Source organism: Giraffa tippelskirchi, chromosome 1 (assembly GCF_054371585.1).
Source record: "Giraffa tippelskirchi isolate mGirTip1 chromosome 1, T2T-mGirTip1v1.2.pri, whole genome shotgun sequence".
NCBI classification, from domain to species: Eukaryota; Metazoa; Chordata; class Mammalia; order Artiodactyla; family Giraffidae; genus Giraffa; species Giraffa tippelskirchi.
The window spans coordinates 160,778,545-160,796,527 of record NC_137275.1 but is presented as its reverse complement, the minus strand read 5'-3'; the positions used below and the strand labels follow the sequence as shown (position 1 = coordinate 160,796,527).

General features: G+C 41.0%; 1 long non-coding RNA gene across 3 annotated transcripts in view; it reads right to left on the bottom strand.

Annotated features, from left to right (window-relative positions):
- Positions 1-17,983, bottom strand: part of LOC145510685 (uncharacterized) — a 171,146-nt gene that overhangs the window by 101,388 nt on the left and 51,775 nt on the right. For all 3 annotated transcript variants that reach the window (XR_014057215.1, XR_014057212.1, XR_014057216.1), the window contains exon 2: positions 17,733-17,877. This is a non-coding gene — a long non-coding RNA (uncharacterized LOC145510685). The remainder of the gene's footprint in view (positions 1-17,732; positions 17,878-17,983) is intronic.

The following is a 17,983-nucleotide window of genomic DNA, read 5'->3' as shown; positions in this document are numbered from 1 at the left end:
GGAATTCCAGTTGAGCTATTTCAAATCCTAAAAGATGATGCTGTGAACGTGCTGCATTCAATATGCCAGCAAATTTGGAAAACTCAGCAGTGGCCACAGGACTGCAAAAGGTCAGTTTTCATCCCAATCCCAAAGAAGAGCAGAGCTAAAGAATGTTCAAACTACTGCACAATTGCACTCATCTCACATGTTAGCAAGGCAATGCTCAAAATTCTAAAAGCTAGGCTTCAACAGTATGTGAACCCAGAACTGCCAGATGTACAAGTTGGATTTAGAAAAGGCAGAGGAACCAGAGATCAAATTGCCAACATCTGCGGGATCATAGAAAAAGCAAGGAAACTCCAAAAAAACATCTACTTCTACTTCATTGACTACGCTAAACCTTTTGATTGTGTGGATCACAACAAAGTGTGGAAAATTCTGAAAGCGATGGGACTATCAGATCACCTTACCTGCCTCCTGAGAAACCTATATGCATATCAAGAAGCAACAGTTAGAAGGGGACATGACAACAGACTGGTTCAAAATTGGGAAGGAAGTACGTCAAGGCTGTATATTGTCACCCTGCTTATTTAACTTATAATAATTTATTATTTCACATAACACATCATGTGAAATGCCTGGCTGGATGAACCACAAGCTGGAATCAAGATTGCTGAGGGAAATATCAATAACCTCAGATATGCAGATGACAGCACCCTAATAGCAGAAAGCAAAGAGGAACTAAAGAGGCTCTTGATGAAGGTGAAAGAGGAGAGTGAAAAAGTGGCTTAAAACTCAAGATTCAAAAAACTAAGATCATGGCATCTGGTCCCATCACTTCATGCCAAATAGATGGAGGAACAATTGAAACAGTGACTGACTTTATTTTCTTGGGCTCCAAAATCACTGCAGACCATGACTGCAGCCATGAAACTAAAAGACACTTGCTCCTTGGAAGAAAAGCTATGACAAATCTAGACAGCATATTAAAAAGCAGAGATATCACTTTTCCCAAAAAGGTCCATCTAGTCAAAGCTATGGTTTTTCCAATAGTCAGGTATGGATGTGAGAGTTGAACCATAAAGAAGGGTGAGTGCTAAAGAACTGATGTTTTCAAACTGTGGTGCTGGAGAGGACTCTTGAGTCTCTTGGACAACAAGGAGATCAAACCAGTCAATCCTAAAGGAATTCAACCTTGAATATTCACTGGAAGAAATAATGCTGAAGCTGAAGCTCCAATACTTTAGCTACCTGACGTGGACAGCCGACTCACTGGAAAAGACCCTGATGCTGGGAAAGATTGGGGGTAGGAGGAGAAGGTGGTGACAGAATGAGATGGTTGGATGGCATCATCGACTTAATGAACATGAATTTGAACAAACTCTGGGAGATAGTGAAGGACAGGGAAGCCTAGCATGTTGCAGTCCATGGGGTCACAAAGAGTCAGACACACCTAAGTGACTGAACAACAACAGCCCCATCCTGATCATCTCTGAGAAACAGGGATCGAAGACGTGAAATTTCACTATGCTCACCCTGGCAATTCTGCTTCAGCTATCTTGGTACCATTCCTCAGATTCGCATCTGAGAGCTGCATTAATGAATATAACCAATAGCCCCAGTTAATGGCCACACATATCCTTGTCCTTTGCCCTGTAACTCTGCAACACACTGCCATTTTGAGCTTGCCTATATCACTTGACCAACAGAATTTTCACAAACTTGATGCAAACAAGTGTTTTTAGCAACCTGATGCATGGATAACTGTATGCTTGCATGTTTCTTCTCTTCAGCTCTGTCACCACAATGAAAATATCCTAGGCTAGCCTGCTGGAAGGATAGGAGGGGCCTGTGGAATAAAGCTGAGTCATTCCAGCCAAGGATAGGCTAGGCCAGGCCAGCCATCATCCTCTACTCATCAGCGCAGATGTGTAAGTACGTCCAGCTAAGATCAATTATGAGCAGCCCAGGTCAGCAAAATCACCCAGTGAGCTGTAAACATGTGGGAAATAATAAATGGCTATTACATTAAGCCACTAAGGACTGGAGTGGTGTGTTCCACAACCCATCCCTGACACACAATGGTGGTGCAGAACAATCGGGGGACAGAGCATCTCAACTAAAGGCTGGGCACTGATGATGCCAGAGAATCTTGCAGGACTTTTCCAGGTATAAAAAGAAGCAAGGGGGTTTTCCAAGGTCAGGTTTCTGAGAAATGCTAAGTTACATTTAGCTGGTTTCCTTCCTGCAGAATTTCAAAGCCTTTCAAATGAGTCATGACAAATCTTCCAAAGGAAGAGCTTTTAAGCAATGTTTCCCAAACTTACTTGACCACAGACCTTACCCTACACCCCCATCCCCATGCTGAGCATCACACAAAATGAATATCCCATAAAGCACACTTCAGATATGATATAAGATGAATTGGTCTTTGTCTTGTTTCAGTGTCGTTTCAGAGGGTAGAACTGCACTTAAGGCATGACAGCTACATGGAGCAGGATGTGGACTAAATAAATTCAAGCAAGGGCTCGTCAACAGTGAGAGTGATCCAAAGACGGACTTTCCTGCCTTGTGAAATAGTGGCTCAAAACTCCAAAACTGAAAGCATTCAAAGAGAAACAAATGAGGTTCAGTAAATTTTTGTAATTACTAGTTACCTTAAGGTTCTAATTCAATAACACGTTCAAAAATTCAGATTACTTCTATCAGTTAAAAGTAGTAAGATAGTCACTTTTATGTGTCAACTTGATCAAACACTGGCCTAGGTGTTACTGAGAAGATATTTTGTAGATGTGGTTAACATTTATAATAAGCAGTATTTAAATAAGCAGATTACTGTCCATCCTGTGGATGGGTCCCACTTAATCAGTGGAGGGCCTTAAGAGCCAAGACTGAAGCTTCCTGTAAAAGAGAAATTCTACTTCAAGACTGTAACATAAAAACACTGCCTGAGTTTATAGCCTGCTGGTCTGCCTCAAGGATTTGTGAGCCCCATAATCATATAAGCCAGTTCCTTAGAATCAGTCAATCAATCTCTTTTCTCTCTCTTCTATCTGCTCTTCTCTTCTCTTTCTCTTTCTCTGTATTTCTGTTTCTCTGGAGAACTCAGACTAAATACAGTCAGATATCAAACATCATTTATATTTTATCACAATCCTAGATTAAAGTCAGCCTGTAAAACTTCTACCCTGACTGCTTCCTAGTACCTGCCTTGAGCAAATCAATGTGTTAGGTTTCCCAGATTTCTCATTTGGTTCCTGTGAGGACTCTTCTAGATAGTCAGCTGAGAACTGGAGCTCATAATTGCATTATAGTGATAGCCAGGAGGTGACATTTCTAATATTCTCTTTTTAAGGGGGGCAGATTTTATGAGTCACCTTGTGTGGCATAGTCATTACACTGCTGTGTAATGTTTGTGAGGAACTGACAGTCCCTCATGAGCCACAGTGACCCAACTTGGCAGGGCCCCAGCACCTATTTATGGCCTGAAATACGGGGGAGGAGGTCACTGGAGGTGGTTCTCTCTTCTGGAACTGAGTCAGACAGATGATAACACTCCAGGTCAGAGTTAACACCAAGTCTGATTTACTGCATCGTGTTCTCTGAATGACTTCCTGGGAGCCTAACTGAACTACTACAAATCCTGAGCTGATATCTAAGACTTACCTATTTAGAAAAAGAAAGGAGAGAATCAGAGATCAATTTTTTTAAAAAAGAGGATTTTAAAATAGGAGGAATCAGTAAGGAAAAGACTAAGTGTAGTCCTGTGACTGTGGGGACACACAGCTGGAACAACCACCCTGCAAGGTTAGGTGCCAGGTTCAAATATTCATCATAAGACTTGCCACACTGTAGCACTGGCTGTAACTACTCCTTGAGGACAGATTCTTGTGCCAATCCATCTTGTATTTCCTGCACCTAGTTCAATGCCTGGTACATAGCAGGAACTTAAAAAAGACACACTGAGTGAATGAGCCAGTACAGACATAAAGCACTTCACATCCACAGAGCTAGAGAATCCAGCCAGGATTATTTCTCATTCCATGAATGCTCTTAGAAGCCCAGCATGATCCTGCACCTGATACTATGTCTTTCTAAGCTAGCCCTAGTACATATATGCAGTTTTTGAGTTCTTACAATCTCTAGGGCTGGAGTCCTTTTAATTGGTGCATTGTATTATTTTGCTGGGGCTGGCATAAAAAAGGACCGCAGACCAGATAACTTCACCAACAGAAATGTATTTGCTCACAGTCTTAGAGGCTAAGTCTGATATCAAGGTATTGACAGGGCTGATTTCTTCTGAGGCCTCTCTTTTAGGCTTACAAGAGAAGTGGCTGTCTTCTCCCTTTGTCTTCACGTGATTTTTCTTCTCTGCCTGTCTGCATCCTAATCTTCTCTTCTTATAAACACAATGGAATATTACTCAGCCATTGAAAAAAATACATTTGAGTCGGTTCTACTGAGATGGATGAAACTGGAGCCCATTATACAGAGTGAAGTAAGCCAGAAAGAAAAACAACAATACAGTATACTAATGCATATATATGGAATTTGAAAGATGGTAACGATAACCCTATATGCGAGACAGAATAAGAGACACAGATGCATAGAACAGTCTTATGGACTCTGAGGGAGAAGGTGAGGGTGGGACGTTCTGGGAGAATAGCATTGAAACATGTACATTATCGTATGTGAAACAGAACACCATTCCATGTTCGATGCATGAGACAAGGGCTCAGGGCCGGGGCAATGGGATGACCCAGAGGGATGGGATGGGGAGGGAGGTGGGTGGGGGGTCCAGGAAGGGGAACACATGTAAACCCATGGCTGATTCATGTCAATGTATTGCAAAAACTATTACAATATTGTAAAGTAATTAGCCCCCAACTAAAATAAATAAATTTATAAAAAAAAAGAAAAAAAAATGAATCAATTAATGGCAATGTATGGATCTTATTTAGAACCTGAATGAAGCAAACTGAAAATCAAAAATAAATTCATAAAGCAAAAAAAAAAAAAAAAGAATACCAGTCTTCCTGATTTAGAGCCCAACCCAATGAACAAATTTAATTTAATTACTTTAAAGGCCCTATCTCCAAATATAGTCACATTCTGAGGCACTAGGGGTTAGGGTTTCAGCATATGAATTTGGGTGGTGAGGGGACACACAAATACAGGCTTAGCTCAGAGATCTTGTGGGTTTGGTTCCAGACCACAGCTATAAAGCGAATATCCCAACAAAGTGAGTCACATGATACTTTTTGGTTTCCCAGTGCATATAAAAGTTATGTTGATACTATACTATAGTCTATTCAGGGTGCAATGATAGCATTATGTCTAAAAATGTAAAGTACATACCTTAATTTAAAAATACTTTATTGCTAAAAAATGCTAACCGTCATATGAGCCTTCAGGGAGCCCTAATCTTTTTGCTGGGGGGCGGGGGTGTCTTGCCTCCATGCCGATGGTTGCTCACTGATAAGAGTAGTGGTTGCAAAAAGTTGCTGTGATTGTGCCAATTTCTCAAAGTAGGACAGGAATGAAGTTTGCCTCATTGATTGACTCGTCTTTTTATGAATGGTTTCTCTGTGGCATGGAAGACTGATAGCATTTTACACACAGTAGAACTTCTTTCAAAATTGGAGACAGTCTTCTCAAAACTTGCCACTGCTTTATCAACTAAGGTTATGTACTATTCTAAAATCCTTTGTTATCATTACAACATCTTCACAGCATCTTCACCAGGAGTAGATTCTGTTTCAAAAAACTGCTTTTTTTTTCATCCTTAAGAAGCAGCTCTTCATCCATTAAAGTTTTACTATGCTTGTGTGCACTGCTTCAGTCCTGTCCGACTCTTTTGCAACCCAACGGACTGTAGCCCCCAGGCTCCCCTTGTCCATGAGATTTCCCAGGCAAGAATACTGGAGTGGGATGCTGTTTCTTTCCTTGGATCTTTCAGACCCAGGGATCAAACCTGCATCTCTTACATCTCCTGCATTGGCAAACAGGTTCTTTACTGCTAGTGCCACCTGGGACGCCCCAGAGTTTTACTGAGATAGCAGCAATTCAGCCACATCTTCAGGCTTCACTTTGAGTTCGCTTGTTGTTTCCACACTGTCTGCAGCTACTTCCTCCATTAAAGTCTAGAACTTCTCCAAGTCATCCATGAAGGTTCAAATGAACTCTCAAACTCCTGTTAATGCTGATATTTTGACTTCTTCCCGTGAATCATAAACGTTCATAATGGCATCTAGAATGGTGAATCTTTTCCAGAACATTTTCAATTGACTTTGCCCAGATCCACCAAAGGGATCACTATTTATGGCAGTCATAGCCTTATGAAATATTGTATTTCTTAAATAAGAAGACTTGAAAATCTAAATGACTCCTTGTTTATTGGGCTGCAGAAGGAATGTCTTAGCAAGCATGAAGACAACACTAACCTCGTTGTATATCTCTACTGGGTCTCTTGGGTGAGCAGATGCACTGTCAACGAGCAGTAATATTTTGAAAGGAATAATTTTTTCTAAGTAGTAGGTCTCAAAAGTGGGTTTAAACCATGTTGTAAACAGATGTGCTATCTACCAGGCTTTCTTGTTCCATTTACAGGGTAAAGGAGAGCAGATTCAGCATAATTTTTAAGGGTCATAGGATTTTTTGAATGATAAATGAGCACCGGCTTCAACTTCAAGTCACCAGCTGCATTAGCCCCTAACAAGAGAGTCAGTCTGTCCTCGAAACTTTGAAGCCAGGAATTGACTCTCCTCTCTAGCTTTGAAAGTCCTAGGTGGCATCTTCTCCCAATGTAAGGCTGTTTCATCTAGAAAATCTGTTGTTTATTGTAGCTACCTTTGTGAATTATCTTAGCTAGATCTTCTCGATAACTTCCTGCAGCTTCTACATAAGTACTTGCTGCTTTGCCTGGCACTTTAATGTTACGGAGATGACTCCTTTCCTTAAACTTTATGAACCAACTTCTGCCAGCTTCAAACTTTTCTTCCACAGCTTCCTCACCTGTCTCAGCTTTCAGAGAATAGAGTTGGGTCCTTGCTCCAAATTAGGGTCTGGCTTAAGGGAATGTTGCGGCTGGTTTGATCTTCTCTCCAGATCACTGAAATTACATCCACTTCAGCAATAAGGCCATTTCACCTTTTTAAGCATTTATGTCTTCGCTGGAATAGCATTTTCAATTTCTCCCAAGAACTTTTCCTCTGCATTCACAACTTGGCTAACTGCTTGGCACAAGAGGTCTGGCCTCTAACCTGTCTCAGCTTTCCACATGCTTTTCTCACTAAGTTTAATTATCTCTAGCATTTGATTTAAAGTGGGAGATATGAGGCTATTCCTTATATTTGAACAGTTATAGGCCATTGTAGGGTTATTAATTGACCTAGTTTCAATACTGTGGAGTCTCGGGGACTAGGGATGTCCAAGGAGAGGAAGAGAGATGGAGGAACACTGGTCAGTGGTATAGTCAGAACACTCACAACATTTATCAATTTAATTCCCTGTCTTGTATGAACATGGTTCATGGCACTCCAAAAACAATTACAGTTGTAACATGAAAGATCACTGATCACAGATCATAACAAATATAACAATAATAAAACAGTTTGAAATATTTCAAGGATTACCAAAATGTGACACAGAGACATGAAGTGAACAAATGTTGAAAAACTGTTGCTGACAAACTTAATCATCACAGGGTTGCTGTGAAATCTTCAACTTGCAAAAATACATACAAAGTGCAATAAAGCAAGATATGCCTGTATATATGTGTACACACGTACACAAACACACAAGATATACATTATATATATGTATATGTAAACATTTTCATTGCCTTAGGGTCAGGAAGAGAGGCTCTTTCCATCCATTCTACCTTAGTATCTTCTCTCTCACTACATCAAGCCCTCATTAAGTGTGAAGGGAGATGAACTGCAAGGTATGTTCTCTGTATCTTTCCTCTAATTGCTCATTAAATCACTTTCAGATTAATCAATGTCTTTTTCATTTATCTCAATTTTTCATGTCTCCTTTAATAATTCTTGAAATCTGACAGAAATAGGAACTTCATACGAGTCTCGAAGTGACCCACAGTGAAGTCACTAGATCCTTCCTGAGGACTGGCCTTGTGTCTGTGTATCACAGCACATAACACATTACTTGGCTAATAATAGGTGTTCTAAAAATATATGGTTAAAATGATGTATGTAGGAAAAAATATTTCTTTCCAGGTTCCTGTTTTCAAGTTCCAGAGTCACATTTGCCCCCTACACAGTATTCCCACATGCTGACTCATGCTGAGCCAATTGTACTTTACTTTTTTAAAAACATACTTATGTAGAGTCATTTATTTCCTGGAGTTTTAGCAGACCTGTGCTTGCAGCTGTTTAAAGTAAAACAAGGAGATCCAACCAGTCCATCCTAAAGGAAATCAGTCCTGAATATTCATTGGAAGGACTGAGGCTAAAGCTGAAACTCCAATGCTTTGGCCACCTCATGCGAAGAGCTGACTCATTTGAAAAGACCCTGATGCTGGGAAAGATTGGGGGCAGGAGGAGAAGGGGACGACAGAGGATGAGATGGTTGGATGGCATAACTGACTCAATGGACATGGGTTTGGGTGGACTCTGGGAGTTGGTGATGGACAGGGAGGCCTGGTGTGCTGCCGTTCATGGGGTCGCAATGAGTTGGACACGACTGAGCGACTGAACTGAACTGAACTGAAAGTAAAACAGGGGCTAGAAGACTTTAGGGTTTATTTACATATAGACAAAAGCCAAATGGCATCAACTTATGAGACAGTCCGTATGGCCCATTCAGAGATGAACCCCACTGATTCACTGACCGGCAACCAGCCATGGAGCACACTTGACTTCCCATTGCTGGGGCAATTTGGTCAATAGGCACACACCCGTCAGGGTCAGTCTGGCTCTTGACCTTGCCTTTGCCCTGGCTCAAAAGGCAGCATCAACAGGCAACCATGGGCACTTGGTTATTTCTAGAGTCCTCCTTGTCTAACACGTATCAATGTCTAGACATTCATATGACAAGGAAGAAATCTATCAATCAGTAGATCTTACTGCTGAAAATCTTGGGAACATCACTTCTAACCTTCTGTATCTTGGGCCTGTAGCTGGTTATTTGACTCTGATCCTTGAACAAATGATTCTGATCTGGTTAACTTCCTGTCTTCTGGCTTCAAGTCTATATATACTCTAGTTCCTGTTATGGTTATCTATTGGGAAAAGGATGAGATTATCTGTTGGGGTAAGGATGAGGAAATAAATCATAACTACTACAACACAGTGACCAGTCATCAAGTTTCTGACCTGTCAATGCAAAACAGAATATCAAGAAAACAGAAAATAAATTCCACATCCTCTATGTTGAGGATGAGGAGTCCTGACTGATAGATATATGGATGGGCCACAATTTAGCTTCTTGAGAAATTTCATCATCAGTTGTAAAATCAGTTATATCCTAATGATTCTATCCTGTCACTGAACACCAGTAGCAAGTCCTGAAAGGCCACCTTCCAGCACTCACTGACATTGCCCTGTAACTTCCAGGACATCACTAGGTGGGGTTTGACATTGAATGCCACATCATGGGGACGAAAACTCAAAACTCAGCTCTGTGATTGATACATGTACAAGTATGGCTGAGTCCCTTTGCAGTTCACCTAATAGGTCAGCTATTATTAATTAATCATTAATAATTAATTATGAATCAACTATACACCAATACAATATAAAAAGTTCAAAAGAAAGAAAGAACTCAGCTCTGTAGTATCTACATTCTCTAAGCAAGTTACTAAGCCTGCCTTTCCAGTTTATTTGCAAAATCAGAATACAGGCACCTAATCCCTAAAAGAAGTACTGTGAGGATTCAATCAGATAAGGAACCATTCTGTCAATTAGCCAACAAATATTTACTGAAGGCACTCTAATGGCTAGACACTGCTCTAGGAACTAGGGATATAGCTGTGAACCAGCCCTAGTGTGGCCTATCTTTTAGAGGAGAGAACTGGACAAAAAAAATCAGTGCAGTTCAGTTCAGTCTCAGTCGTGTCCGACTCTTTGTGACCCCATGAATTGCAGCATGCCAGGCCTCTCTGCCCATCAACAACTGCCAGAGTTTACCCAAACCCATGTCCATCGAGTCAGTGATGCTATCCAACCATCTCATCCTCTGTCGTCCCCTTCTCCTCCGGCCCCCAATCCTTCCCAGCATTAGGGTCTTTTCCAATGAGTCAGCTCTTCGCATCAGGTGGCCAAAGTATTGGAGTTTCAGCTTCAACATCAGTCCTTCCAATGAACACCCAGGATTGATCTCCTTTAGGATGGACTGGTTGGATCTCCTTGCAGTCCAAGGGACTCTCAAGAGTCTTCTTCAACACCACAGTTCAAAAGCATCAATTCTGTGGCGCTCAGCTTTCTTCACCATCCAACTCTCACATCCATACATGACCACTGGAAAAACCATAGCCTTGACTAGACGGACTTTTGTTGGCAAAGTAATGTCTCTGCTTTTAAATATGCTATCTAGGTTGGCCATAACCTTCCTTCCAAGGAGTAAGCGTCTTTTAATTTCATGGCTGCAATCACCATCAGCAGTGATTTTGGAGCCCAAAAAAATAAAGTCTGACACTGTTTCCACTGTTTCCCCATCTATCTGCCATGAAGTGATGGGACCAGATGCCATGATCTTAGTTTTCTGAACATTGAACTTTAAGCCAACTTTTTCACTCTCCTCTTTCACTTTCATCAAGAGGCTCTTTGGTTCTTCTTCACTTTCTGCCATAAGGGTGGTGTCATCTGCATATCTGAGGTTATTGATATTTCTCCTGGCAATCTTCATTCCAGCTTGTGCTTCCTCCAGCCCAGCGTTTCTCATGATGTACTCTGCATAGAAGTTAAATAAGCAGGGTGACAATATACAGCCCTGACGTACTCCTTTTCCTATTTGGAACCAGTCTGTTGTTCCATGTCCAGTTCTAACTGTTGCTTCCTGACCTGCATACAGGTTTCTCAAGAGACAGGTCAGATGGTCTGGTATGCCTATCTCTTTCAGAATTTTCCAGAGTTTGTGGTGATCCATACAGTCAAAGGCTTTGGCAAAGTCAATAAAGCAGAAATAGATGTTTTTCTGGAACTCTCTTGCTTTTTCGATGATCCAGCAGATATTGGCAATTTGATCTCTGGTACCTCTGCCTTTTCTAAAACCAGCTTGAACATCTGGAAGTTCATGGTTCACGTATTGCTGAAGCCTGGCTTGGAGAATTTTGAGAATTACTTTACTAGCATGTGAGATGAATGCAATTGTGCGGTAATTTGAGCATTCTTTGGCATTGCCTTTCTTTGGGATTGGAACAAAAACTGACCTTTTCCAGTCCTGTCTCTACACTTGGACATCACCAGATGGTCAACACCGAAATCAGATATATTATATTCTTTGCAGCCAAAGATGGAGAAGCTCTATACAGTCAGCAAAAACAAGACCAGGAGCAGACTGTGGCTCAGATCATGAACTGCTTATTGCCAAATTCAGACTTAAATTGAAGAAAGTAGGGAAAACCACTAGACCATTCAGGTATGACCTAGATCAAATCCCATATGAGTATACAGTAGAAGTGACAAATAGATTTAAGGGACTAGATCTGATAGACAGAGTGCCTGATGAACAGATGGACAGAGGTTCGTGACATTGTACAGGAGACAGGGGTCAAGACAATCCCCATGGAAAAGAAATGCAAAAAAGCAAAATGGCTGCCTGAGGAGGCCTTACAGATAGCTGGGAAGAGAAGAGAAGTGAAAAGCAAAGGAGAAAAGGAAAGATATTCCCATCTGAATGGAGAGTTCCAAAGAATAGCAAGGAGAAATAAGAAAGCCTTCTTCAGCAATCAATGCAAAGAAATAGAGGAAAACAACAGGTTGGGAAAGACTAGAGATCTCTTCAAGAAAATTAGAGATACCAACGGAACATTTCATGCAAAGACAGGCTCGATAAAGGACAGAAATGGTACGGACCTAACAGAAGCAGAAGATATTAAGAAGAGGTGGCAAGAATACACAGAAGAACTGTACAAAAAAGATCTTCATGACCCAGATAATCACGATGGTGTGATCACTCACCTAGAGCCAGACATTCTGGAGTGTGAAGTCAAGTGGGCCTTAGAAAGCATCACTATGAACAAAGCTAGTGGAGGTGATGGCATTCCAGTTGAGCTATTTCAAATCCTCAAAGATGATGCTGTGGAAGTGCTGCACTCAATATGCCAGCAAATTTGGGAAAAAAAATCAAAGAGCAAATAAATGAGTAGGGCAAGAAGAGACATGGAGTAATACAGTATAGAGTAAAGGGCTCTCATTTGAAAGAGGACATATGCACAGCCCTCAGAATGAAGTGAGGGACAGAGGCACGCACACACTCAGGGAAAGAACAGGCTTCTCCCCACCCCTCTCCCCAAGGATACAGCAAGAACAGAAGGCCTGAGGCAGGACTGTGCTTGACATGTTGAAGGGAGCATCTGGAGGCCAGAGTAGGTGAAACGGGTGAGCAAGGGCAAGATGGTAGAAGATGAGGTCACGAAGGTTGCCTGGTAAAGCCTTGTATCCAGTGAATCAGCATTTGGATTGTATTCTGTCATAGGAAGCAGCTGGATGATTTGAGGAGAAGAGTGATATGAGTCTACCTGTGTTGGGACCACTGTGGCTGCTGTGTTACAAAAGCCCAATATACAAGGCTGGAAGAAGGGAGACTGGTTAGGAGACCATGGAAGTGTCTAGGTGAATAAGAGTCAAGGCTTGGGCTAGACTGACAGCAGTGCAAGTAAGAGAAGTAATATCAGGGTGCATTTTTAGGTGGACCTATTAGGCTTTGCTAATAGATTAGATGTGGATAGCAGATAAAGCAGCTGGTTGTTGTTGTCGTTTATTGGCTCAGTCATGTCGCGCTCTATGTGACCCCATGGACTGTAGCCTGCCAGGCTCCTCTGTCCATGGGATTTTCCAGGCAAGAAACCTGAAGTGGGTTGCTATTTCTTTCTCCAGATTAGATGTGGACAGCAGATAAAGCACCCGGTATATAGTGTTATTCAGAACCTTTTGATCTGGGGGGCTACAGTGGAGGCATCCTCCCCAAGAACACAGATCTAGAAGAGTAAGACTACACCCAAGCATCAACTCTACAATCAGGACATAATGGCTCAAAACCAAGGTCTTCAGTGTCACCTTAACAAGACAGCCCAGAACTACTGCCAGCAAGATAAGACCAGACCTCAAAGGTTTTAATATAGCTAAAGAAGGGATATATCAGCCAAATGGGGGTTTTATATATGAAAACATACATAAAAATGGAATTATAGAGGCAAAAGCTGACTGTACCTTTCCAAACACCATCCAGACTATGGGGAGCCTTGCCAAGTGATGTCATTTATTACGGTCCCATTGGCAAGGCCACCTCTATTGCAGGGATTGATATAGGGAACTGCAGCCAACTGACTTCGAGTATCCTCAACTTTTGGCAAGATAAGTCTCAGTGCGGAGACGGATGCTGATTGCTTGGTAAGTACGGCAGGCAGTAAAAAGGGAAATTTGGCTATTGCAATCACAATTGAGTCCAGAAAATGGCTATTAACAGGATAGAAGGCTCTAAGACAAAGGTAGACAAGTCAGAAAATCACTGTTCCTTGGCCCAGGTGAAGAATTGTGGTCAAACATCAAGTTCTCTCTTCTATAGAACCCCCAATCTCTATTACCACCTTTAAATTAAAGGGCAGTGATATTTGCCATGCGTAGACATGCTTGGATAAAAAAGCACCATGATAAAGTTTTTCAACCTTGGTGCTAAGTAGTGAAGAACTTGATGGATTGTTTTCAACAGCTGAAATATCAACACTAAATTTTGTTAGCTCTTGCATAATTCAGTTTAAAAGAAAATTGCTCTTTGGAAATGGTATCCTACTGATTGACCCTAAAAAATACTTATTGTTTATTGCTGCATGAGATTTATCAGGTTTTGGAAAACCTACCATTCCATGTAAATGGATATTTCACAGGATTAATTGCAACCCACAGACACACCAATATTTTAAGTATGTTGACAAAAAATAACTCTAAAATAGATTATACTCTGTTCAGTGCCCTCTTAAATAGAGGACATTGAAGATATTTCATCGTTTTCTTAATGAATCAGATTCATTACTATGAACATGAGTAATCATGAAGGCCTCAGGAACCACTGACCTCCACAGAGTGACATGTTCCTGAACTAAATGGTCCCTCTGAAAAATGAAATATTACAATAGCTTTTCTTTGGTCCCTCTCTATCAAAGAATTGCTTTCTCTTTTGGCTACTGCTGGTATGTCTGATTTTCCAGACAGCTATGCACTGAATTTTGTCCTCCTAAAATTGTTACGCTGAAATCCTAACACCCAGTGTGATGGCATTTGAACATGGGGCCTTTGGAGGGATAATAGGTTTAGATGAGGTCATAAGGATGGGCCCTTCATAATGGGATTAGTGTTCTTATAAGAAAACACTTTGCTCAGTCATGTCCGACTCTCTGCAACCCCATGGACTATAACCTGCCAGGCTCCTGGGGAATTCTCCAGGCAAGAATTCTCCAGGCAAGAATACAAGAGTGGGTAGCTATTTCCTTCTCCAGGGGATCCTCCCAACCCAGGGATCAAACCTGGGTCTCCCGCATTGCAGGTGGATTCTTTACTGTCTGAGCCACCAGGGAAGCCCCATAAGAAAACGCACCAGAGACTTTACTTTCTCTCTCTCCTCACATGCATGCTCTGAGAAAAGGCCACTGAAAAGCTGACTCTCTGCAAGCCAATCAGAGGACTAGGAACCAAATTGGACTGCACCTTGATCTTGTTCTTCCAAGCTTCCAGAATTGAGAGGCATAAATGTCTTGCTTAGGTCACCCCATCTATTGTATTTTGTTATGGCAGCTCAAACTGACTACAACACAATGCAACCGCATTTCCACTTCTGAGTCACTACTTCAATCTGGACTTCCTTGGTGGTGCAGTGGTAAAGAACCCACCTGCCAATGCAGGAGATGCAGGTTCCATCTTTGGGTAGAGAAGATCGCCTGGAGAAGGCAATGGCAACCCACTCCAGTATTCTTGCTTGGGAAATCCCATGGAGAGAGGAGCCTGGCAGTCTGCAGTCCATAGGATCACAAAAGAGTCAGACATGACAAAGCAACGAAACAATAACAACACTTCTGATCTACTATGGACCACTTGACCAAAGTTTGCTTAAAGCGAAAGTTTGAATGTGATCCATAGAGGCTATTTCATTTGTTTTGACTGCTCAACTGTCTTCATTAACTACTCTCAAATTCCAAGTTAAATTTTGTCACTCACAGAATAAGAGACACAGATGCATAGAACAGTCTTATGGACTCTGAGGGAGAAGGTGAGGGTGGGATGTTCTGAGAGAATAGCACTGAAACATGTATATTATCATATGTGAAACAGAACACCATTCCAGTTTCGATGCATGAGACAAATGCTCAGGGCTGGGGCAGTGGGATGACCCAGAGGGATGGGATGGTGAGGGAGGTGGGAGGGGGGTTCAGGATGGGGAGCACATGTGGACCCATGGCTGATTCATGTCAATGTGTGGCAAGGACCACTACAATGTTGTAAAGTGATTAGCCTCCAACTAAAATAAATAAATTTATTAAAAAAAAAAATTTGTCATTCAGAAGTTCAGTGTTTACATTTCTTTTCTAGGCTACTAATAGTTGAAAACTGGTTAATAAAATTGAAAATCTGTACCGATAATAATTTATTATTTTTTTAAGGAAGGGGGGAAAATGTTTAATTGTCTCAAATCCGAGTTAAGAGAAGACTCTCAAAGCCCCTCTAAGTTCAGAGACAACTGTTCTCTTTGAGAAATCATGATGATATTCTTTCTGACTTTTAGCATTTTTGGTGTGAATGGATGAAAGATTTGGCAAAGGTGGGAGTGAGATGGAGAAGCAAATAGAAACTGTGTATGTAGAATTTATATTGTCTTTAGGGATATAGTTAAGATGGTATTTTTAGACATTCGGGAGTTTGGGAGAATTGAGGGCAAGGGAGGACTATTGCTAATGAAACTTCTGGAATAATAAAAGTAATCAGTATGCAGTTCATGTCAAATATATTATTACTGAGGTTGGGTGACAAGCTAAGCATAAACTACAACAGACTATTATTCTGAGAGTAAATAATGTGATTTCTGACCAATTTTAGCATTTGTTCTGGGTAGGGGAAGCTACTAGTTTGCAATAGGAGTTGGGACTCCCTTGAGTTGTTTTTTTCTGCTTTTTAGCAGGTAATTTAATAATGAGTGGTGAAGATGCTTAACAGAATGGGGTCAAGGAATACTTGATGAGGAATCTGCTTAGGAGATAAGATTGTAAGATTATCAGTTGCTAATAAGGCCCTGCAGAAGAAAAAAATGTACTTTGCAAGTAATGACTTGTTATTTTATGTACATTTTATGCCATGTATATATTATGATGACTCCTGAATATAAGCAAGGAAAGGAAATAGAGCTTAGTTATAAAGTAAATAAAGAAGAACATTGACTTATTTCAACTTCCACCTTGGATACAGAGCCAAGTGTGTCAAGTGGGTACTATGCACAATAAATGCAAATATTCTCTAAGCCAGGTGCTAGGATTTTAGGAGTGGCAATTAAAAAATTAAAAATGAAAAAGCAAGAACAAAATTATGTGATTTTCCCTTGCCTGTGTTATAAGCTCAGGGCCCTATGTGGAAGTGTCATTAAGTGCCTACTATCTCTCCTCCAGCAAATTTTCTAACCTGGCCAAGCACAGGAGCTTAGACACAATGGAGCAGCTTAAACGTCTGTGCAAGAAACAGCTACCTTTGTAAGTTCCCTATGCACTGTCACCTAAATTATTACAACAGTCTCCTGTGAGATTTCATTACTCTTGATAATTTGTAGATAAGGAAGGCAGAACTCAAGAAGTTAAATGCTTTCCCCAAGATCAAATAGTCAAGCAGGATCAAAGACGGGTCCCCAACTTAGGCCTGACTCCAAATTCAAAGCTCTTTTCACTGACTACACAGAAGCCATATAAACCAAACAAGAGGCATGTGCATCCCCCAGCACTGGGCTTGACCACAGCCTGGCAACACAGTAAAAATTAGCTCCAGAGTAACAATCCATATACAAATAATTGGTTTCACACTACACCTTCTAGCTCCCAGCTTATTTCCAATGCCTCAACCCACCCAAAATTACAATGACATTCTGGTTTAGAAAGAGCATTTCATCATGCACCCATCATGAACCCTTATTCACTGGAAAACTATGTAGCATTTGCTCAAAAGTTCTTTGACTATCATTCATCCCTCAGTTTTCAATCAGCTGTCTGTTGGTAGCATCTGAAATGACAGAGCTTGTTTGCAGTGAATGACAGGGTAATTTTCAGTGATGCTCAAGTTTATGAACTTGAAGTTAACACCAAATGTGTAAAGTGAGATTGAAAACACCATCGCATCAGTTTTTCAGAGTTTAACGATTCTTCAAAGCATAAAGAAGAATCACAAAGCTACTCATATATGTCATTAGTTTGAATGGGAAATAATTTTAAATGCTACTTTTCCATGGAGATTTTGAACAAGAATTTTGTTTCCCAGAGATTTCTTATTTCAGCCCCACCTGGAGAATTTTTCTGTCCTATTCTACCACACAATCTGATTTACCTCCATGAAAGATTCTAGGGGTCTCACTCTTCCTTGAGTTGCTTTGGCCTTCTTGTGTAAATCATCAAGGTTGGCACTTAATCCATGGTCATCTGTCATTTCTTCATATACAGACGTAGTTTGTTCCCTGTCTCTTGTTCCTTCCCTGAGGATAAGGACTGTGTATTACATATTTCACACTGTAACAAAACCCTATAGACAGATAAAGGAACAGCACTAGGTCTTAAAAGTAGCAGGTATTACTATATGGT